Consider the following 24,607-nt stretch of genomic DNA (forward strand, 5'->3'; position numbering starts at 1 on the left):
GGTGCGGTGTGCCGCTAACTCACGAAGGTGGGAGTTTCTGTCTCTCCCACCAGCACTTCACGGGCAGGGTCCGACTCCTCCACGCAGCAGCAGGACCTCGCCGTACGGATGGGACCGGAAGACCAGTTTCTCAGCCGCCACCTGGCCCCCTCGCCGGGGGTCCCCCACCTCCGGTCCCTCGAAAGCAGGCCGCTCCTCTGCTTTACGCGCGGTGGGCGACCAACAGTTACGGTCCCAAGGAAGATCATCCACGTTTAACTCGGTGCTGGGAGGATGGGGCCGGGACACAAGCCCCCCACCCCACCCCCACTGCGCTCAGCAGCGGACCCTCTCCAGCGAGGCCCTCGAAACCTGCCCCAAGCCACTGCCACCGCACGCGGCGCGCACGTCCATCCCGGGGCGGCGAAGAGCGCGGACGCGCGCAACTGAGCATGCGCAGAGGGAGGCTGGCCGGCCCGCTTTACGACCCTCCCCACCCCAGCCCCGCCCCGCCCGCTCTGCTGTGCGAGCCGCGGCGCGAGGTCGCCCACGCTCCCTTCTCCCCGCCCTGTGGGTCCCGGCCACCCGGAGTGTTCGGTGTCCGGTGTCCGGCGCCCGTGCGTGATGACGTACACGCGCGCCAAGACGTGGGGACGCAGGCGGGCCGTAGAGAGCGTGAGTTTCCGCGTCTGTTTGGCACCCCTCGCGTGGCCGGTTCTGCCTGGTGTCGCTTCGCCCTTTCCCAGGGTCGTGGCGCCGGGTTGGGAGCGGGTGCCGGGCGCCTCCAGTCGGCGCTTTCCCCGGGCCGGCCCGGGGAGGGGGGGGGGGGGTTCGGGTTGGAGGCGCGCTTCCGCATTCTGGGCACCCTGGGCAAGTCCAAGAGGCGGAAGGGTGCTTCCCGCCGCGAGTCTACCGAGTCAACCGGGTTGGGGGGGTGGGGGGGTCCCGTCGTCTACACCCTGTCTGATCCTGGTGACGACTGCCCTGGCAAGGATGTGCTCGGAGGATGGATGGGCTGGGCTCTGTGGGGGTTTTAAAAGCGTCCTTTCGAAAGCAGGAAGTTTAAAGTGACGTTGCATCATCAGCAACAACTTGCAGTTTCAGGTGCCGGGAGAGTAACTTCGTTTCTCCCAGCAAGTGTGTGGCCGACACAACCCTAACCTAAAAAGTGGTGTTTCTCTTAATAGGCGATAGGAAATCCGCCTGCGAATGTAACCCTTTTTCTCGTCACACTTTAAAAACCTGTCCAAAAATGGATCACATGCTTTCTTTTTTCCAAACTAAGCAATAACTTTTGAAGACTCAGGATTGCTTATTAGGAATTATTGTATAGTCATGACTTGATCATCGCGTTGTGTAGGTCTCTTTGCAGGACACTCAGTGACAGCTGTACTTTGCCTCTTTTCTCTGCAATTACTTCTTAAAAGTCTGAAGTCCCACATTTCTTTCTTTTTTTTTTTTTTTTTCCCAGTTCCAATAAACTGTAAAGACTTATAATTTGCTGCTGACACGGCAGCTTGGGGAAGCAAGTAATTTTACAAAGAATAACGGTACATTGAGTTCCTAATTGTCCCCGGACTACTAGCTGCAGCATCACATGGGAACTTGTTGGAAATGCAAATTTTGGGATCTTATCTCAGACTTCAATCAGAAATCTATTCTAACGTGCTTTCCAGTGGATCCCAATGTACCTGGGTGCTTACATTGTTAAGTATTGCTGTCATGATAAAGAGTTGCTCTTGTGAAGTCACAGAACGTACTTGGAATCCAGGTGAAGCCTTTCCTAGGTGTAAGATCTTGGACAAGTTACTTAGAGGCTTCTTCACAGGGCTGTAAGTATTCAGTGTGAAAATGCAGGGAAAGTGTTTGAGACCCCTGGGTGGTTCACTTGGGTAAGCCTCTGACTTCGCTCAGGTCATGATCTCATGGTTTGTGGGTGTGAGCCCAGGAGGGCATTGTATTGACAGCTCAGAGCCTGGAGCCTGCTTCAGATTCTGTGTTTCTCTCTCTCTCTCTCTCTCTCTCCCTCTCCCCCCCACTCGTTCTCTCTCTTTCTCAAAACTAAATAAACATTAAAAAAGAAAAAGAAAATTCAGGGAAACTGTTTAACATACATAGAAAACACTCAAAGATGAGATGCTGTTTAATAGCTCCTTCGAACTGCATGAAGTTTGAGGCGCCTGGGTAACTCAGTTGGTTAAGCATCTGACTTCGGCACAGGTCATGATCTCATGGTTTGTGAGTTTGAACCCCTCATCTGGTTCTGCACTGACAGCTTGCCAGCTCCAGCTCAGAGCCTACTTCAGATTCTGTGTGTCCTTTCTCTGCCCCTTCCCCGCTTGCACTGTGTCTCTCGTTCTCTCTCTCAAATAAACATTAAAAATTACAAAAAAAAATTGTATAAGTTAAATACACACATAGATTGTGCTGGAAGTATTTTCATGGGGTTAATTGTGAATTGCAGTGCCTGACTATTGTGACCACAGCTTACAGGGCATTTTGTTTATTTCTGGGTCCTAGTAATAGTCTATATAATTAAGATTGTTGGATGCAGGATATTTAGTTGAAGGTTATAGCAGTAAGTGCTAATACCCACAGTACTGGGGCTGTAGTAGTTTTTTGTTGTTTGTTTTTTTTAAAGTAGATGTCCTGCCCAGTGCGGGGCTTGAACTCACTACTCTGAGATCAAGAGTCACATGCTGTACCCCCTGAACCAAGCAGGTGCCCTGGGACTGAGTATTCTTAATGACATAACTGTGTTAAGGAATGGTTTTTGGTGTTTTCAGCTTAATTATACCTTCTTTTGACCCAGAACTTGGTAGAGAAGTAGGGTGGATAACCAGAGTAAGCCTTAGCTGTGGGGAGGAGAGGTGTTAATGACTTGCAAGCAGAAGATGTTTCTGTGCTTATCTTTCTTTCCCATGTGGCACGTAGCTCCGCCAGCAGAGACCTCGTACTAACCACCCCCTGTACCTCTATTCTGGAAGCACTGTGGGACCAAGGTTAAGTGTGCCTTTGGCCTGCTGGGTTTTTTCCCCCACAGATTGTCAGTTGCAGTAATCTACAATTCTTCCCTTTTCAGGGGGCCAGTGTTGGGGGGGTGGCGATATTTAGGATCTGAGGCAGTTGCCGTAAAACCTAAACTCATTCCAGTGTTGAGGAGTGTCACTGACTCACCATGGCATACACAACATGTCACTTTGATTAGAGCACACTGCTCCCGAACCACACCATGGCTCCTAGGTACTGTGTGTCAGAGTTTTCAGATAAACATGAGTCACTTTGGATATCAGCTTCTACAAATAATTTTGTTAATACCACCGCTAAATTAACACTGTCCCATCACGAAACATTCAGTTTTCAATGGCCCCCACATTTTCTACTTCTCTGTATTAGAGCGGCAGACTTATAGTAGTGGTTTTGGTCACGTCGAACCTGCTTTGAACTTTGCCTCTGCTACTTACCTGAGTTCTTTAGACAAATTAACATCCTCTTAATTTCCTTTTTTATAAAGTAGAAGTCATGGTACGTACCTACCTCAGGACATTGCATTAAATGAAATAAAGGGCAAAACGTGAAGGCATAGAGGTTCAATAAATGCTGCATGTTGGGACAGGGGAGAAAAAGGTAGTTATCACCCCCAAACTTACCTCGTTTATTTCCTCATGCCATTTTAATAAATAAATACATTTTTGTTATTACCTAACTGTACTGCTTTTCTTTTCAAATGGTAAAATCCTGAAGTGAAGAGTCAAAGCTTTCACATTATTATGAGTGGGAGAAGGCAAACATGTGAAAAAGGTGAAAACTCTAAAACCTGGTAGAAAAAACACTATCTTCAGTTTGATCACCACAACAGAGCAACTTCCATAAATTGTTTTGGTTGTTTATTGGAACTTCAAGGTCCATTGAGCTTGAGGTCCATTGATTAATATTTAAGTATCTTCAGTTAGTTAACCAGGACAGTCAGCTAGAGAAGGGACAGGATGTTCCAGGAGATGGGACAGCACTGAAAACGCATTATACATTATGTATCATTTTTAAAAAAGTAATAATACCATGTATTTTTGTCTATATATTACATACGACTATGTGAGCGTGGAAAATACTTGAAAGGAGCCAGAACAGGTCATAATTTTGCTTACTTGGCAACGTATTATAATATGGAGGTGGGGATAAGTAATCTAATGGTGGTACATTTATGTAAAGTTAGATACATGCATGTATGTGTAAACATTCTTTTTATAAACCATTTAAAAGAAATGATGCTTTAAAGAGATAGATTCCCTTTTATGCTGCATTTCTAATCATGTAAGCAGTGGTCTTTAGATTTTGTTTTTTGTTTTTGTTTTAGTTTTTGTTTTGTTTTTAGGAGGCAACCCTCTTTAGCTGAATCTTACCTGAAGAGCTCAGGAGCTGAGAGGCTTTAAGAGAGGTTGAAGGGCACAGTTCTGCCTGCTGGTGCTCATCTTGAATCTTTTGCGGTGACATTCTGAGGCATGTCGCTGGAACCCTGGAATCCAGGACATTGGGTGTGAAACTCTTCATCTGTGGGATAGAAATCCTCAAGAGATGAGTTCTCTCTAAGAAGTCATTGCACTAAGAATTATTGTGAGTGAGATTCACAAACTTGCTCTGAAGACAGCTCCCAGGGTTTTCAGCCATGTCAGATGTGTGTATGACTTCTCATGCACCCGAGCAAGTGGCTGTTAAAAAAAAAGGAAGCATCCAGCCTCCAGTCTGGCCCGTACTTTACAACATAGGAGTCTATGCACACGTTTTGAGAAGTCCTCTCAGTTTTTATTTTATTTTTTTGAGCCCTCTAAGCCATGACAGCTGTATCACTGTTAAAGCTATTTAATATTTTAACTGGCTGTTGTTTAGCATTACAGATGACTTGAGGAAAAAGAAACAAGAAGTCAGTGGAAATACATTACTTGTGTTTACAGTCCCTCTGTTTTTTGTTGTATGAAAGCAGCTGGTTTGCAATTTATATGGTAAAGGGTTTTTCTTAAGGAGTTAATTTTTAGTTAATAGTGAGCTTTCATAAGAAAAATAATCTCAAATGCTGAGTATTTGTCAGATTGTTATTAATAGGAGCGGTAGTAATATCACATTGTCTTTTTTCACACATTGAGGAGGGTTTCCTGGTGACAGCTGGAGTGTGGGGGAGGGGCAGTCACTTTCAATCAGCCAGCTGCTCTGTGCAACATCATGATGGCAATATTTCAAAGCCTGTGGGATAATTTTGGCTGTATTCAGAAAAGAAAATGTGTCAAATTTCTGGGAAGCAATAGATAGTGTACAAGAGCCGTATAAGAGCCCTTTGGGATCTAGATGATAGTCAACGAACAATGGTGTGCATTCAGGTTTGTGTGTTGGTGTTATTTTACCATCTAGTTTCTTGGACATTGTTACATGCACATCATAATTATAAAGCAATAAAGTCTAGTCCCATGGGGGGAAAGGCTCATTACTTTATGGAGAGGAAGGGAGATTGGAAAACAAACTTTGGGAGTGTGCTACGTGCTTTCACATAATATGCTATCTCATTTATTCTTCACAATGACTCCAGTAAGTAAGTGGAATTTTTCTCATCTACGGATAAAGAAGCAGACGCTCAGCAGGATTGATTATGTGATTTGCCCAAGGCCACACACTAGTAAACAATGGCATCCATATTTGACCCCAAATCTGGCTTCAGCTCCAGGAATGTTCTCATTATACCAACAGCTGTTTCTGCATGGTGTAAACTTGCTTATGCATTTTTAATCCAAAGTCACAGTATCAGGATAGTTATGAATGAAATTTATATACATATTACAATGACTTCAACTTTATATAAATAATATATAGGGGTGTGTGTACGTGCTTGTGCCAGTCAATGTGTGATGGCAGCTCCTCCTAATTTTGGATTTTTTTTTTTCCTTGATGGAGTCTCTTGGGCAACACTGAAAGAAACTTTGCTACATTTTTTTATGTTACAGATACCAGCAATTCACAGTCATGGTTGTAATGAATCAGTTTGATTCCAACTTTGAGAAAATGTAGGAATAAATACTGTGCCTACTGCCCATGTAGTCTCTTCCTTCATACCAAAGTATTCAAGATTTCCTTGTTTCTTTCAAGGTATGTTAATTTTGTATCAAAGAGGGACTTTTTGGCTTTCCAGATTTTTAGCTTGTAGCTATTATATCTGCCAAGTGATGACTTAAATCCTGTGTGTGTGTGTGTGTGTGTGTGAGGGATGACTCTCCTGCTTTTGATGATGAGTTTCATGGATCATTTCATCTCCCTCCCCATTGCCCACGGGATAGTGCCTGCCCAGTATTTTCTTTCTTTCCTTCCCGCACACCCCATACAAATCCTTAAAACTTATTTTTGCTCTTTTCTAAACATTCTGTGCACATTTATATGCATTCATATTTTCATTCTTTATCGCACTGTAGTGTCACTGTTTGTATGTCTGCTCTCTAGACTGGTTGCCTGAAAGGACACTAATTCTCAGATATTTATTAAATGATACAGACAGTGAGATATAAAATTATATGCTCAATGCTTTTACTGCTATAGTTCCACGTTTATTGGTTTTCTTCTTTGAGCTCACAATTAGAGAAATGTGATGACTGATGTGTGTTAATGAATTACATAATGATGAAACACAGGTAAAGCCACAGAAAAGCATGCAGGATACTCCCATGATCCTTTCTAAAGGCTCTCAGGTTGAAGAAGCCTCTTATTCAGTTCCTTCCTTCCTTCCATTTTTCCTTCCTTCCTGCCTCCCTTCCTTCGTCTTTTCTTCTTTCCTCCTTCCTTCCTTTTCCCCTTCCTCTTTCCTTTGTTTTTTTTTTTTCGTTTTGTTGATGAATCTAAATGATTCGTTGTCCCAAAGTCCTAGTCAGAAGTTTTCATCAAGTGGTAACATTTTATTAAATGGACAAACTAGTCTTATTTTCAGTGAAGAAGAAAGGCAGGGAGTATAGTTTGAAAATCAATAATTAGATGTATTCTTTAAAATCATCAACCTTGTATAAATAGAAGACAAATTTTAGATCGTCCATTTTTCTTTTTGTGATTACATTCTTCATCCAGGGTCCCAGTTTAAGTTTATTTATTTTTGAAAGAGAGACAGAGGGTGAGTGGGGGAGGAGCAGAGAGAGAGGGAGACACAGAATCCAAAGCAGGCTCCAGGCTCTGAGCTGTCAGCACAGAGCCCGATGTGGGGCTCAAACTCATGAACCGTGAGGTCATGACCTGAGCTAAAGTCGGACGCTCACCGACTGAACCACCCAGCTGCCCCAACCAGTGTCCAAGTTTAGACACTTAGTAGATGACTTTGAGAGGACTTTGCCTTATTTATGCAGAAGTTGCTCTTGTTCTCACGTCCTTAGCCAGCTGTGCTCTTCTCTCTCTAGGAATAGCGTGGCTAGAACAGACCTTTGAGATATTGCTTCTATATGCATCATGTTTTGGTTTTCCCACGGACTCGAGTGAGGTACCAAGAGATGAGAGCTGGTGATGCTTGAATGAGACTAGGGTTTGCTTGCCACTTGGCAAATGTAGCGTTTTGGGGAGTGTTCTTTGCAAACAACAGAAAGTGAGTTAACTATGGTATCCAGATAGCTTATTCAAAAACAAGAGATTTGGTTGGAAGTCAATGGATAGCTCTGAGAATCAACAGAAAACCAAACAACCAAGCCTTGGTAAAGGATAGTAGCCAGGTGAGCTCTCAAGGTTTAGGTAGACTCAGTGGATTTGAATGATATCTTTAGGTTAAGGCTCCGAATATCAGTTCCAGGTGTTGTTGGTCTTTGTATCTCTGCACAGGTTTTAGATTCCAGGGAGAGAGTTATTATTCCAACTCTGGTCACCATCACCCTTGAATCAGTGTGGGAAAGGAAAAGTTGACTCCCCTCCTCCCCCCCCCTCCCCACCAGGACCACATCCGGTAAGGCTGGGAGGCAACTTCCTGTTCCTGAAAGAATGAAGTATTGATGCTGTCCGGCAAGCCAAAGCTCCAAGCGGACCCCACCACCTGCTGCTTAGTGGCCGTCCCATGTGCTTTGTGGGCACATAAACAGCATCTCTGAAGTCAGGCGTGCTCCTCTGCCCCTTGACTAGTTCCTGTGCTGGGAGGATTTCGGTCACATGAATAATTCATTACCAGTTCTTACACAGAGATTAAATGGGGGGATGGCGAGCACTTTTTCATGGACTTTAGGCAGATAAACAAAGAAATCTGGCACAGAGCAAAGGTGAGCATGGAATTTACTTGAATCCTCTAGAAGGGAGTGATGGGGAGTATTGCAGCTCTGCATGTGTCTCCAGGTTAAAGACCTATGTCTGAAGGGCTGTCAGTCGGAGAACTTTAATGAGCCCTCATTACACTAAGACGTGTAGTCTGTGAGAGAAGGGACCGACTTATGATTGATACTGGAAATCATAAGTGGTGAAGGATCACAATTGGAGTTGGCACTAATTTCCCCTCACCGTGGAGCAAAAGTCAAGATTATATACAAAATCCAGTGGTTTCATTTTTTTCATGTATAAAGATAATATAATCCTTTCTGTTAAGACTATGACACTCTAAAAAGGAGCAAAGAAAATAAAAATTTTGCCATCTGACATATCGAAATTTTTTTTGGAAAGACTCATTAAATTCTCAAATTATCAGATCATGTTGACGGGAACTCTGGTTTGAGACTTTGTTATAAAATTTATTTTAATTAAAAAATAGTTCCTACTTTGATGTGCTTACCACATACCCCATCATACTGTTTTTAAAATGTATGTGGACTTGAATCATGTGATGTAGTTTAAACAGTGGATCATAGAAAGCCGAGAAAAATGCTAATTGGTTACTCAGTTATAAAAATACTTGAAAGGTATTTAAAATTTTTAATCTTAGGTCTTTATTTGTTTATATGGATTAAAAACACTATCACTTCCCAATTTATGATTTGATATACGTAATCTCATTCAATCCTCATGAAACCCAGTGAGCCTGCATTATGTCCTTTTACAGGTGAGAAACTGGTGATCAAATACATTTTCTAAGGCATATTGTAGAGCTCTCACCAAAGACCACTCCCTTAAGTACTGTCCTATACTACATACGTCTGTATTGCTGGCCCCGTGTATCTTTTTGACAAAAAGCATTGGGACGTTTCTTTTCCCAAAGCCTGTTTTCCCTGTTTCCTGACAACTTCGTTATGTTCAGAAACTGTTCAGATGTGTTATTTCAGCCATCACCTTGTGCTTCTGTTTGCTGTGAATGCGGCAGCAGCTCCCACGTTGCAGCTGTATGCCCTGCGAAGCCTTTTGTCCTTTATGTCTGAGAGTAGCCTGACAACCTTTCATGTTGAATTCAGCAAGATTGCTTTTTATTTAACAAAGCTGAGTGTTGCTTTCTAGGTGAAAAATAATTAAATGCTTTTAAAGATGTATTTGATTAACTGGAAGCCGATCTGTGTAAATTAATTATAACTATAATGATGTCATAGCCTTGTCTTTTGTTATTAACCAGGTAATTGACCAGAAGTTTGGAAGCTTATTGTAACTGACAGTTAGTGGTTTGACCTTGTGTGCTGTCTAGAAGCGCAACATGCATGATGCATGTAAATGCAGTTTTTTTCACTGAGCTGCATGTATTGTCAGAGCATCTGATCCTGGGTTCTTATTTTTACTCTTCCCTTCTTTGCAGAAATTGCTACACTCGAACTAGATATTATCCTGATCTCTCTTACTAAAAGCATCTTGCCAAACACAAATGTGGTCCTTGAGTAATTATAATCAGAGATAATCATTGGCACATTAAGAACATATGATCAAGTAAACAAATGCCAAGATTAAAGGAATCTTGATTTTAAATTCCATGTGAGGGACGGCAGAACAACTTTTTGTAGAGAAGACATTAAGAGGAAAAGTAAGGGCATATTTGACAGGTTGAGAGAGAATTTGTCCCCTCTTACTCTACTTTGTCCAAGGAAGGTCAGGGCGTACATTTTAAATCTTTGAGTGATGGGAGCCTCTAACTTTGGTGAGTTGGTTTAAGGATGGGATTGTAAGAATAAAACATGGAGCGGAAGTGAATAATAATGGCTGACAAGCAGCACTTCTTAGGTTAGCTGACCTCCCTCCCACACACTTTATGCTGGTGGTATAGTCAGCTATGCCAGAATGGGACACAGGCATTCCTCAAATCCTCATGCTGTGCAAAATCATGTAATAAAAAACCACAGGGCTTATGGTGCAAATGGTGGCTGGAGGAAAACACAAAACTTTGTCAGTTGTACGTTAAAAAAAAAAAAAAAAAAAACCTAATAAAATGGTAGCACGGTCACACGTGTTAAATGGTTAAGAAATACATAACTACTACAATAAATATGGTACTTTGCCTTCAAAAAATCCTGAACTTTGCTTGTGAAAGTCGTTGTCAGAGGTTTGGAGCTAGTGAATTATTGTCAGGTGGTAGTAGAAGGATTATCAGAAGTGGAAGGTAAGTTGTAACTGCAGATGTGATGGTGTAACTCGTGATATACTCTCTGATCTTAGGTAGGTGGTAGATGTTTGAGGTATGTAATTGGGTGCATTTGGTGAATTTCTGTGTAGCTTTCTTCAGCTGGGTGCAGTTTTCTGCTTTCACCTAATGCTTCTTGTGGATGAAATTGCGTGTAATCAAATGCGAAATTTGCATTATGTTCTGTTGTTCCCTGAATATTAATTGCATTTGAACACATTTGCTTGTTACAAAGCAAGCACTATAGCAGAGCTGACCAGGCTAATTAACTTCTACTTCTCTAACCTAGTTCGAGCATTTACGCTAACAGCACATGCATGCTGTTTCCTGTCTTAAAAATATCTTTCCTTTTATCCACTTTCTGTTTTGCAAACCCAGGTGCAAGGGAGGTATTCTCTGATTTGGACTGACGTAACATTTCTATATTGGCACCTACTGTACATTATTTTCCTGTTTTTAAAACGGGCTGGGTTCAGAAATGACACAAGGCACGAGTAAAGGCGGAGGAAACAACTAAATGGCCAAGTGGTTCTCAGCAGGAAAAAGCATATCCATTTATTAGGAGAAATTAAGCCTCTTCTAGCTCTGATGGGATTTTGCACAAGGAACAGTAAGTTTGAATGATGTTTTACAATAATGTGAAGATGATTCCTATGTGACAGTCCCTTGGGTGAGACCGATGTCAAGTCTTCTAATAATATGAAGGTGCATTTATGCAGAAGTCATTCTTCAAAGGCAAAGTGAATGATGTGACCATGATTTTGGAGATTTGGTAAAACACGGGGCTAAGAGTTGAGATAGTGCTCCTTTATTTGAGCAATTCTTAAAAGGTAGAAAAGATATTTTTGCCTCTCTGTGGCTTGTCAGATTAAACCTTACTTTGTAGGACAGGACTGGGGGAGATGGCAGAATGCTAACCAGGGTGCACTTCACACCTGTCCCCCCCAGCCCCCCCCCCCCCCCACAGACCCACACTTTCCAGAGTCCTAGCCAGCAAAGTGCCTGGCCCTGGTGGGAGAAAGTCAGAGAAGGCATGGAAGGCTTTTGATCCTCTGGTTCTCTCTTTGTATAGCATATATATATTCCACAGTGAGAAAAAAACGACATTTAGTTTATTGTTACTTTTTTGTCTTTAACTTGATTTTTAAAATTGATTTTTTGTTTTTGTTGGCTATGACTGTGATAGTTACCAAAAGAAGTGGGGTATTTGAATGTTACTTTGTATTACTTTCTTAAATATAGATCAACAAATTGTCTTGTATCAAGAAAACAATTAGACTTGGGGTGCCTGGGTGGCTTAGTCAGTTGTGTGACTTCAGCTCAGGTCACATGATCTTGCAGTCCATGAGTTCAAGCCCCACGTTGGGCTCTGTGCTGACAGCTCAGAGCCTGGGACCTGCTTCAGATTCTGTGTCTCCCTCTCTCTCTGCTCTTCCCCCACTCATGCTCTTTCTCTCTGTCTTTCAAAAATAAATAAATGTTAAAAAAAAATTTAAAAAACGAAAACACTTAGGTTTGATAGAGTAAAAGTTTTCTGTAGTGAGATTTTGTATATTTGAAACAATTTCAAAATTCATATACATTTTGGTATGTTTAATGGAAGTCATCAACTGCCCTTTCTTGGGAAAGACTATTCTTTATGCTGAGATTATGTCCTTCCTAATTTTTTTGGTGGTCAAGTATCATATCTTTTATTGAAAGACAGGTGATTTCTTATTTCAGCTCTGACATGTAAAGAGTTTGGAAATTGTCATCCCTGTCCTCACAACAGGACAAAAGGTGAACAAACTGAAAATCAAGATTTCATAGATCTGTCAGAGAACTGAAGATATATATAAGGCAGACTTTCACCCCCAAATCTTAGAGGCTCATATTGAAAGTCATAGTCAAGTTCATTCCTGTGGGAGAGGAAAAAATTCTGTTCCCTTCTATGCTCCTGGGTTCTCCAGTTGGAGCCCTGTAAACCAGACTGACAGAAGACAGATCAGCAAGAGAAAAACAAAACAAGTTTCTTAGCATGTATGTTGTGTATACATTTGGGAGTACACAGATGAGTAACTCAGGGGGATGGTTAGAACTTGGGCTTATATAGCATTTTAACAAAAGAACAATACGTTCATGGAGAAGTGACAAGACAAAGGAAAAGGACTTTAAGTTTCTGTAGGAGGCAAATATGTGGGGAAATTAATGGAAGATATGGGCTAGTTAGCAAAGTTTGTTATGTATATTTCATGGGTGTCCAATCAAAGGTTGTCCCAGATTAACTTTTGTGTTTCCTTGAAGATACGGAGGGGAATGCCTGCAAATTCATGTCCACCTCTTAGGTAAATAGAAGAGGGCAAAGAACTTTACTTGTATCTGCTTCTTCTCAATTGCCTTCAGCTCAAAAAAGATCTTCATGCCAAGTGGCATATATTGGTGGCATATTCTGCTTCCCTGCAATTAGCTTGCTTGGAACTGAGGTCACTGAAGGTAGTAACTATTAGAACTATTTAAATGGTAACTTCCATGATTTGCTGAAGTCTAAGTGTAGACTATCTTGAGAGTTAAAAACTCTCAGCTTTTCTGCAGACAAACCTGACTCATCATTTCATTTTAATAACAGAGACTAGAGCCGGATTATATCGTGGTTAAAATTTCTGCTTGTCTATAAAATGGGGAAATAATAATAACAGTGCCTGTTCATAAAGTTTGGAGGATCGAATGGGATACGTGAAATAAAACCAAGAATTTAGGGATGAGTTTGGTGTCTTTATCTAAAGGAAAACAATCCGTGGATTGGGAGGTACAGTGCCTAACAAGCAGTGAACACTCTTCTTTGAGGATTTTGGGCAAGCCGGAATGGGATAGGACCTTACAAGAGGCAATGTGGAGGCGGGGCATGATTGGCTAGGGGGCGGGGATATCCTGATGAGGCTAGCGTGTCCTGTTTTCTAGGGTGAGATAAGGTAGCTGCAGCTAAAATGGAGGATCGTTAGTGGTGGGCAGGTTTCCTGGACAGTAAGGCGTTTCTTGTAAGTGCAGGCTGACTGAGGTCTAGGTGTGTGATCTGGGTCAGGCCACGAGCGTGGCCTCCAGTTGTGGGTCCTGATCTGTGAATTCCTTTTATCAGATAATAGCACGCGAGTAAGGTTGGAGAGCCGTACTTCCAAAGACGAACTGGTAATATGTGTGTGTAATTTTGGCCAGTGATTTGACTTTTCTTTTTGACCTCTATTTTAGAAAAACCAGCAATCAATAGAAAGTGAGCATTTCCATTGAAGTCATCAAAACAATAGCTAAGATTTAAGGAGTGTTGACTGTGTGCTTGGCATTAGTTTAAGCACTTTGATGTTTTAAGTCATTTAATCTTTACGTTCAGCCATTATTACTACCACTCCATTTTACGTAGTGGGAAGCTAAGGCTTGGTTTAGCTGCCTTGCATAAAGTCACACAGCACACGGCTGAAGCCAGTCAGTGGGACCGATTTAGACTGGAGTGTGTGCTCTCAAACCCCAAGACACCCTGAAAACACGCAGCTTGGAGGATATGATAACTGGGTCTGGGGAAATCCTATTGACAGTTGTGGGCCATCCATTCAGAGAGCCTGCTGATGGTCAGGGAGCCTGCCGATGAGGAGCCTGGTCGAGAGCTGGGCTGGCAGTTGAGGAGGAGTTGAATGGGTTGGGAGGAGTAGAAGGAAATGTGTCGCGGAGCAGGGAGTGATGCTGGGAGGGCCCTTCCTACATCCCCTTCATCCATTCTGACAGACTTCTAGCTGTCAGGACCTGCTAGGACTCAAACACTAGCCTCTGAGTGTTTTCTCTGGCCCCTGACACTTGCTTTGCCTGGTATCGCGAGCCACAAGTGACAAGTGAGGTAAGGCAGACTCTCAGCCCTTTGGACGATAGCACTGGGGGGCATCTACGCTAGCTCCCAGACTTCCCAGTGAGATTAAGCCCCAGGCACCCATCGTGATGGCTGGCTTGATAATGTACACAGCTTTGGCTGCTTTGCCTTCCCTGGTTTGCTTCCCTACTGGCCTCCTGGTCAGTTGCCTCCCAAATGAATTATAGATCCCAAACGTGTGGCTTCCCAAGTAAATTACTTGCACGGAGACCTTTGTCTCAGTGTCTGCTTCTGGGGGAAGCCCAAACAATGTATAATAATACCAGAACAAGTTGTTACAGTCATCAAGAGAATTCTAATTAAAATCCTCATACCAACCCATTTTATAGATGGGAAAACTGAGGCATGGATTGATGAGGTACTTTGCTCAAAGGAATAACACAGGTAATAAACAGACCAGATGGGTGATCTGATCCAAGGCAGCCGTCGTAACCTCTGCTTGTGCTGAGCAAAGACCTAGAGGCAGGCATGACCTGATCAGACAGCTAGGCATAGGAGAGTAACAGAAGATAAGATCAAGTACTCAGAGTTTTAAGTTTCATAATCCCAAGGGCTTCAAGGGAGCGTCTTGGCAGGGGTCTCTTGTTCTGCCATTACAAAGCTGCACAAAGGGTTTCTTTCTTTTAGCAGTTGCTTGGGTTGGATTTATGAGCTCAGAATGCCCCTCATCTGGATTTTTGCACGTTGATGTTTTCCCCAGAGTTGGGGAGGTGCAGAGAGAAACGAGGCCTGGTTGCCCTTCTGAGGGACCACCATCTGGGGCTTGCACATGGACGTGTTTGATTGTGGGCAGTTTATCGCAGAGAGGACCTTTACACCACCCCCCTTTCCCAATGATCTTATCCCTGAGAAATTCAAGGCAAGGTGACTTAAGACGCTCTGTGTCTGTTTATGATTTTCCAAATGGCCCTCCCTTGATTCCAGTGAAAATGTTTGAAAGCCACCCAGCAAATGGGCAACAGTAAATGCGTAAAAATATTTGTGTGCATAGAAGGACTCCTGCTGGGGCGCCTGGGTGGCTCAGTTGGTTGAGGTCCGACTCTTGATTTCAGGTCACGATCCCAGCCAAGGTTGTGGGATCGAGCCCCACGTCGGGCTCTGCGTCGAGTGTGGAGTCTGCTTAAGATTCTTTCTCTCTCTCCCTCTGCCTCTCTCCCCTGCTGGCACTCTTCTTTGTCTTTCTCTAAAATAAAAAAAATAAATAAATAAGGAGGACGCCTGCTTACCGTAGAGTCATATAGTCAGACTCTTCTGGTGACCGTGACAGAATGAAAACTGGATCATTCTGTAGAACTGTTTTATGTTTCTGTAAATCTGTATCCTTAGTCACCCTGTGGAGTGAAGCACTGTTACCTCTCTCATTTTGTGCAGGGAATAATCAGAGCAGCTTCCTGACTTGTTTGAAGCAAACAGTTGTGTGCACTTTGTCTTTTTCTTTCTCTGAGCCTAATAACTCTGCCTCGCCTGTGGTAGATGGTCAGTGTGTTGTTTGTTGACTGATCACATGGGTGACCTGGTTAAAATGTAGCCCCTTCCAGGGCGCCTGGGTGGCTCCGTCAGTTGAGCGTCCGACTTCAGCTCAGGTCACGGTCTCATGGTTCGTGAGTTGGAGCCCCGCATCAGCCTCTTTGCTGTCAGCCCGGGGCCTGCTTTGGATCCTCTGTCCCCCTTGCTCTCTGCCCATCCCCCATCCGTGTTCATGTGCACATGTGCGTGCCCTCGCTCGCGCTCTCTCAAAAATAAATAAACATTTAAAACAATTAGCCTCTTCCAGGCTAGGATGCAGTTAAACTTTCTTCTCCCAGGCGGGATTGATCGATTTCTCTCTGATCGCGTGCCTCTGTGTCTCTTTCTCCTTCTGCCTCAGCAGTCTCCATGTTTGGTGCATGTGTTTGGAGAGAACCGTTCAGTCTTAAGTCTAGACTCAGACTTTCGGAGCTTTGTGTGCCCCAAAGCAACTTGATGATCCAACTCAGCCTAATGAGATGGATGTTCTTGGACGTTCAGGACCCCAAAGCTAGGAGCAGACGTGGGATGAGTAGATCCAGGACCATGGGCAGAAGCAGGAGAGGATGTGCTACCTCGCCGGGAAGGGTTTCTCTGGTTCATTTTCATCCTCTTCATGCTTTTTACCTAAGGTTTTCAAATTGCCAGGGGAATCCCCAGCATATTGCTCGTCACTAGCAAGGCCTTGTCTTTTGCTTTCACTTTGACAAAGTCCTTCGTTCCTGGGAGCGTATTATGAATCTTAATTTCCTCCACTCCGCGTAAATAAACTGACACACCTAGCTCTTCTGTTATCATTGTTGTTGAAACTAATTGAGAGCGTTTCCTAAATCTGTAATTCCTTTCCTGAGTCTCTTGCCTGTATGTGAAATCAGCTCATTGTCCCCCCAAGCCGGAGACTTTTCCAGAGGTTTGCTAACATGGGGCCCCATTATAGAGCCAGAGAAGATGATGATCTTGAGCCCCAGCTTCCTAGAAGGGCGTGGCCCAGTTCTGGAGCCCCTGCCCAACTACTGCTTCAACAGCACATCTGTGCCCAAGATCACTGAGTCGGATGGGACAGTGGAGGAGTGGCAGACTGTGGTAGACAATGAGGGCAGTACAGAGACCCGGTCGCCCAGCACGATGATCCAGAATCACCCGACACCTTCAGCCCCCGGTGAAGCTGTTTCCGTCCTCAGCCAGTCCTCAGGGAAGTAGAAAAACTTGGTTTTTGTTGTGGTGGTGTTGGTGGCTTTTTGTTTTCTTGTTTTATCTTTTACTTCTTAGGCCTTTCTATCCTCCTCCTTAATGACTGGGCCAGGATGGAAGCTGAAGTCTTCTGTCTAACCTTGTGTACCTCTTAGGTGAAATCGACCAAACCTTTGTGAACCTTATCACCCCCTGAATGTTGTTAAGACTCCATAGGATAGAACAGATTATCAGGTCCTGACTTGACAGTTTCTTTTGGTGATTCTATTTATTGTCGTAGGGCATGTATTTCTGTGGCTCAGGGTAGATAATTGCATCATTTGAAATTACTTTCCAATATTTAATTTCAACTTCTCTTTTCATAGCTACTACCTTAGTTCTGCCTCAGTTATTTTTGTGTGTGCAAAATAAATTTTATTAAAATGTCTGCGTGCAGCAGCTCCAGAAATTCTGATGGCTCTAGAATTTCTATATCTAAGGGTCTCAGAAGGAGAGATCTGGTTGGAAGTGGAGGGGGCGCAGGGTTGGGAGCCAGTAGCCAGGGGATGCCTTAAAGCTGTGTTTGCATGGCAAGCATGCTCTTTTAATTAGATTGTATGTTAATTTGGATTATTTGGGGGGATGATCATGAAGATTAACAGCCCTCTCCCCCAGTGGGCACCATCTGCATATTTCTGAACTGTATAAGTCTTACCCATTTTTTACCCAATCTTGCGAACATAACCCTTGTACCCTCAGCAACCAGAGTTGTTTATGTCTCAGAATTTCTTCACATTGTTTTGCTTTCTAGGAATTTTACTTTAAGATACCTGTTTACTTCTTTTGAGCTGTTAAAAATGTAATTCTCTCCTAGTAATAATTTTTGTAAATAGACATTCTATTTCAGTAACCCTCATTATTGTTGAAAGCAGTATCTAACTTCAAATGTATGGCTCTTCCTTTTCTCTCTTGGTGAGATCTTTTTGTAAAAAGAAGCCCTTTGCTAAATGGTTAAGTAATGAACTCTTCACAGTTATAATCACTTTTTTTTTCTCATTATTGCTTAAGTTAGATCTAATAAAAATTTACACCATATAAGTAGGGATTGAACTAAAAATGCAAAATTGTCTTCTTCCCTTTTAGTACTTAAAAAAAAAAACGTCTCTCAAACTTGAGTTTACCCTCCAAGGAGTATTTACGTGGAAGAAAAGTAGCTGGCATTGGAAGGGTTCCTAGTCTAGTGAGTTATGCTAAAAGATATTGGGTGTGAAGCAGAACTTTGAACTACTTCCTGCACTGCATCTAGATCACAGCCTGGAATCTCCAAAGCTTTTTATTTAGCCACTTACAGACATTCGAGGCATTTGTTATACGCAGTGGATGCGCAGACTTTGGGAAGGCTTGTCATAGGAACAGGCCGGGGCACCAAGGTTTGCAGTGGTGACAGACACAGATTAAGGGGCTTGACAGATAAGTGGTACCATCTGGTGGGAAGAGCTGGATTTGAGTCCTAAGAATCTAGTTTATGAACATTGCCATCTTGGTTTATCTGTACAGGAAAAACGGAATTTCTTTCTCTGTTTCATGGTTTCACACCGGAACTGCTGAAAGGATTTCTAGTAAACTGGGACAGTTGTGTCTGGAATGATCAGATTTAAAAACTAAGCTAGGGGATGTGTGTGAAATGCACTTTGTGACCTCTGGTGGTGAGAGCACCCCACGTGACTATCCACGTGTGGAGAGGGTCACTTACTAAGCACCTCGGACAGAGAAACCCAGGGCTGCGGGGTGAACATCCCCTGAAAGGGCAGAATCTCCATGGAGCTACTCCTCACATGGGCAGCTCTGTAGAGTCTGCTGCAGAATAGGCAGCAGGATGGTCAGGTGATTTTCCTGGCAAGTGCTTGGGTAGACCAGTTAGTCAATAAACATGGAACTAAGTTTGTCTTCAGACTGTTGTAAGAATTACATGAAACAAATTACACATAACTACTTTGAAAACTGTAAATGTGTGAGATACTAGTTATTACTGGGGAAGTATGTAAATATTATAAGACTTTGAATCCTGGGCTGAAATGCTTGAAGTGGGTCAGATGATGATGGTAAAAATGTAATACCTGCTAACACTGGTATGTTTATTATGTGTGCTTATTATGTTTCAGACTTTGTCCTGCATGGGTTATGGACATTAGCAAGTCTATGAGGCAAGTCTTAGTAGTATTTTGTATGTATTTTATAAATGAGGGAACTTAGGCACAGACTGAGAATTTGAACAAGATCGTAAAATTCCAATCAGTTGAGTCAGGATTTGAACCCAGACCATTAGGCTTCAGAGTCCATTTTATTAACTATGATACTCTTCAGTCTTAGAATGATGTAGTAGAGAACATGATGGATTGGGGGCAGGGAATAACATGATAAGACTGGATTTTCAGTAAATCTAGTCAGTCATTATATAAGTGGATCAGGGGAAGAGTGCCCAGTGAGAAGGGATTGACTTTTGGTCAGGTCTGTTACCACATAGTATATGCCTTTATTAATGGTTCCTCACTTGTCTGGAATATTCTATTGCTTCTTGTGTTATTCTAGTGGTCTTCAATGCCACCCCCCTCAGGGATCAGGGATTCTGCCTTCCGCTTGAATGATACTGATACTTAAGGCAGGCTAGTATAAACAACAGTTGGGCATTATCTCATTAAGATGTGAGCAATCTTATATTTGTTTTCATTTGGAGAGATGGTAGATGGGGAAAAAGAGGGAGGAGGAGATCTTGTGTCATAAAAACCCAATGTCTGGTAGCTTAAAATGAAAACAATTTAGCCAGTTGGCATTTGGGAGATAGTGTAATGGTTGCATAGAACTAGGTAAGACAATTTCTCAGGTGGTTGTAAAGATGAAGCATATGGGTTGGAGAACCATGGAATAAATGGAGGTCTCAGAAGCCCTCAAAAGAGGAATTGTGCTTTCAACTCCCAGTTTTTTCTGGAACAGAGACCAAGTTGTAGGTGTTTCCATGAATGAAACTTAATTACTGAGAGTGTCACATGTTCATGACTAGATCCCCGTGACCTTCTTAATATAATTTGATTTCAGTGTTCATTTTTTATTCATGAAGTCAGTTTTCATTCATTTGACTGTTTTCATCTCTTTGGATTGCTCTGGCTTTAATATGAAACAAGAGGGGCGCCTGGGTGGCTCAGTCGGCTAAGCATCCAACTCTTGACTTCAGCTCACCGTTTGTGAGATCAAGCCCCACATTAGGCTCCCTGCTGACAATGCGGAGCCTACTTGGGGTTCTCTGTCTCTCCCTCTCTTTCTGCCCCTCCCCTATTTGTGCGTGCCCCCCCCCTCAAAATAAATAAACGTGAAAAAAAATTTTTAAAAATAAGAAAATAGAGAATCCTACTCTGATTCTTTGGCCTGATTTATTGTGACTCAGGAAGCCAGTTAACAGATACAGGTGGCCAGGAAAAATTTGTCTTTTATATTCCACTTGCCATTAAGCAATTATGGTACTATAAGAAAGATTCTACCCTGTACCCCCAAGACTCCCCATTTACTGATCAGCTCAGGTAGATGATTATTCTGGTAAATTGAATACAGTGTAAGGTGTGAAAGCCATACCATCTGCTATTACATTTAATATTTAAATATTAAGTTAATTTTTTTTCCTAATGTTTTTTTATTTTTGAGTGAGACAGAGCACGAGAAGGGGAGAGGCAGAGAGAGAGAGAGGGAGACACAGAATCTGAAGCAGGCTCCAGGCTCTGAGCTGTCAGCACAGAGCCTGATATGGGGCTTGAACCCACGAAGTGTGAGACCATGACCTGAGCTGAAGTCAGAAGCTCAGCCGAGTTAACCATCCAAGAGCCCCTAAGTATTAAGTTTTGAAAACATAATTTACATGTTATTCATGCAACTGTGTATTGCATTTAAAAACCATATATTGCCTCTAAGCTGTATAGGCTTTTTGAAATGTATTCATATATTTGGAAAGAGGAAACAAATTACTTTGCAAGCATTTAGTTAATAAATTCTTGTCTTTCACTAAATGCAAATACATGTTACACTATACCATTCTCTTATTTTCAAAAATGTTTTGGAAATGTGCATTTTGTAATTGGTTCTCTTGGGACCTAAGGAAGCTAATACCTTTTAGGGAAAATAAAATTATGCTAATTATGAAGTTTTATTGGATGAGCAAAGAATTTTATTATTTTGTGCCAGACTCAAATGTTACTGTCGATTGGCCTTCTAGGAAGAAGTAGAGAAAATAATTTCTTATGTTTGGATTAGAAAAGCCATGAATGATAGGATTCCTGAGAGACTTAGAGGGGTGAGAAGAAATGGTTTAGTTCAGTTCATTCCTAGAGAAAGTAGATTGTACTAAAACCAAATAAGAAAAAAATGCATTGTGTTTTTGTGTATTTTGACCAGCTGAGTGTGGTATTTATGATGCACTAACTTGTTGTCCAGCTCTCGTAATTTAAAAAGCAGAGGAAGTGCTTATGTTTAACATAATCTGCTATTTCCATAACAGTTTTGCTTCGTTTGAAGCAATAAAACATATTAACAGTTTTGCAATATTTATTGTCACATGAGTGCCTGAGCCAGGCCCCTGCTAGTGAAGTACAGTCAGTCACATTCACTCTCAACACGATACATCCGGGGGGACCGCGGTGCTAAAATCTTGGCATTGTAGGGGCGCCTGGGTGGTTCAGTCAGTTGGGCATGTGACTTTGGCTCAGGTCATGATCTCACAGTTCAGGAGTTTGAGCCCTGCGTGGGGCTCTGTGCTGACAGCTCAGAGCCTGGAGCCTGCTTCGGATTCTGTGTCCCCCTGCTCCTCCCCCACTGGCGCTCTGTCTCTCCCTGTCTCAAAAATAAAAACATTAAAAAAATATGTATATATTTTTAAATCCTGGCAGTGTAACCAAAACAATTTCTTTGTGGTTCCATCTTTCTTTCTGAAGCTTTCTTTTGACCTGAGGTTGTTAAACTGTTTCTTGGAGGGAGAGAGAGGTGCGGAGAGAAAGAAAGAAAGAGAGGAGAGAGAGAGGAGAGAGAGAGAGAGAGGGAAGGAGGGAGAGGGCGTGAGCTTGTCTGTATGGTTATGTGTGCCTATCAACATGTGTTTATATTACGTTTTAAGCAATGAAAATTTAGGCATTTGCTCAATGTCCTTAGTCATTAGGGAAGTCTAAGTCAGTGCCACCTCACACTCACTCAGATGGCTGTAGTGAGAAAGGTGGATTAAAAACAAGTATGGTTGAGAACGTCGAGAAATTGGAACCCTCATACGCTGCTGGAGGGAATATAAAATGGTACAGAAATGTGGAAAACAGTTTACCAGTTCCTCAAAAAGTTACACATAGAGCTGCCATGTGAACCAGCAATTCCACTCCTAGGTATATATCTAAGTGAACTGAAAACATGTGTGCCTACCAAAAAAAAAAAAAAAAAAGAAAAAAAGAAAAAAAAGACACATGAACATTCGTAGCAGCATTAATCCTTAGAGTCAAGAAGCAGACACAACCCAAATGTCCATCAGCTGGTCAGTGGATCAACACTGTTACCGCCAGATGCCAAATTGGGAATATAATTCCTAACTGCTGTTTATTCTTGCAGCTTCAGGGTTCTGAATTCTTCTAGAACATTTTAACTGAAAATTGAGACCTATACCACCGTAGTAAATGGTAATGATGAAATACTTTCTGCTTTGTAAGTAGAATTGAAAATCACTGTAATTAGTTTTTCCCCTTTTTATAAAACTCCTTTCTCTGCCCCTTGAGACACATTGGTTTCCCAAGTTACGAATTCACTTTCTTTTGTTTGTTCTAGCCACTTAGTTTTTCTTATTACATACCTGTTTAATATTTAATTTCTCATTAAAAGTAAATATGGCTAATTTTCCTTTCAGTATTCCAAGAAGCCCTCCATTTCTCTCCGTCACAACTTTGATATAGTGCTGTCTAGTGTGTATTACTACGTAATTCAAATGCCATTTTTTTAATCAAATAGTCCTGGCAAAACAACCTATTAATACATTTTAAATGGATCAGAGGCTTATTTCTATAAAGTTAAGATAAATGCTGTAAACACTGTTCTGGAGCTAAAATGTAAATGGATTCATATGCATAGTTCTGTGGGGAAGGTGGTTCCAGTTTGTAGGAAAAATACTTAGAAATGAACAGATTGTAGCCTTTTCAGTCAGTCTTATTTATTGCATATGGAGTCCTTGGGCACATAACTGATTAAGCACTGACTCTATGCCAGTCACTGTACTAGACTCTGGGTATTCAGTGGTGATCAGAACAGATAAGGTAATTCTGCCCTCGGCCATTTCTGCTGCAACCGTGGAGCTCCTGGTATGGGAGCACAGTGACTGGGGAAGAGACCAGAGAGGTGGGCGGGGTCCTCCTATTTGTCACAGCACGTGGTTGTGGTTAGGAGTTTGGACTTTATTCTGACTTTAATGAGAAGCCATTGCGGGGGAATCCAACTTCAGTTTTATAGGGATTACTGTGGGTGGTGGTGGAAAACTGTTGGTGGGTATGAGGATAAGCAGAGAACCCAGTTAGGGAGTTTGTTGTAATCCAGGCAAGGTATGATTGTGGCTTAGATCGGACTAGGGCTCAAGAGCTAGAAAGAAGTAGATTGACACCCACTGTGGAAGAATTAACTACGTGTGGTGGATGGGATGTGGGGGTCAGGGATTGACGGGGGCGAAGGCGGGTCAAGGATGTTTCCTACATCTCTGACTTGAACGGCTGGGGAGCGGGAAATTCTGTGTCCTGAGATGATGAATATGGAAGCAGAATTAGAAGGGATGATCCAGTGTTCAGCAGGGGGGCAGGTTGACCATGTGGGGAAGGATGGGTTTGAGGTGGGGGGAGTGCAGGGACTAGCCTGCTCTTCCTTGGGCTGTGGTAACTGCTTTATGGTCTGGGTACAAGCTAGAATAAATAAATCACTTCCCAAACCAAACACACTGAACTGGTTTCCAGCTCATAGACGAGTCGCTGTAACCCATCATGCCTCTGTGGTCTGTTATAGTTCCTCAGTCTGAAGATTTTTATGTATTAGATGAGCAGGAGAAAACAACATTCATTTATGGTCAGTGCTCACTTACTGTGATCTCTTCCCTTTGGTATTCCTAGAACTGTGCCTGCCTGGCCCACAAGGTCAGGTTATAGATTTCATCTTCACATGGACCATGTGGATTTTCTGTTACCATGTTACAGGCTGCATCCCTTACTTCTTAAGGCTGACTCGATAGCTTTATGCGGAAGGAAAGTGGGCCATAGAGTTGGTATGAAATATGCCCATTTATCTTTGCTGCATAAAACCCCTGACTTCTAATTCTACCCACACTGGTATTCTAGAGGCCTTTATTTGGAAATGTGGGACTCAAATATATATTCTGCACATCTCACATCGGCTATGGTTATAATCTGCCTTCGCATTAAGTATACGTTTGTTGCGGGTGTGAACCACACCATTTTAGTCATCCTTTGATTTTCTACAGCCAATGTTTTTATTTC

At 42.5% G+C, this 24,607-nt stretch overlaps 1 protein-coding gene across 7 annotated transcripts in view; it reads left to right on the forward strand.

Annotated features, from left to right (window-relative positions):
- Window positions 1–501: 501 nt before the first annotated feature.
- The window catches only part of RHBDD1 (rhomboid domain containing 1), a 174,566-nt gene continuing 150,460 nt past the window's right edge, over window positions 502–24,607 (forward strand). For all 7 annotated transcript variants that reach the window (XM_042995509.1, XM_042995511.1, XM_042995510.1 and 4 more), the window contains exon 1: window positions 502–654. The gene's annotated coding sequence lies outside the window, so the exon portion shown is untranslated. The remainder of the gene's footprint in view (window positions 655–24,607) is intronic.

Source organism: Panthera tigris, chromosome C1 (genome assembly GCF_018350195.1).
Source record: "Panthera tigris isolate Pti1 chromosome C1, P.tigris_Pti1_mat1.1, whole genome shotgun sequence".
NCBI lineage: Eukaryota > Metazoa > Chordata > Mammalia > Carnivora > Felidae > Panthera > Panthera tigris.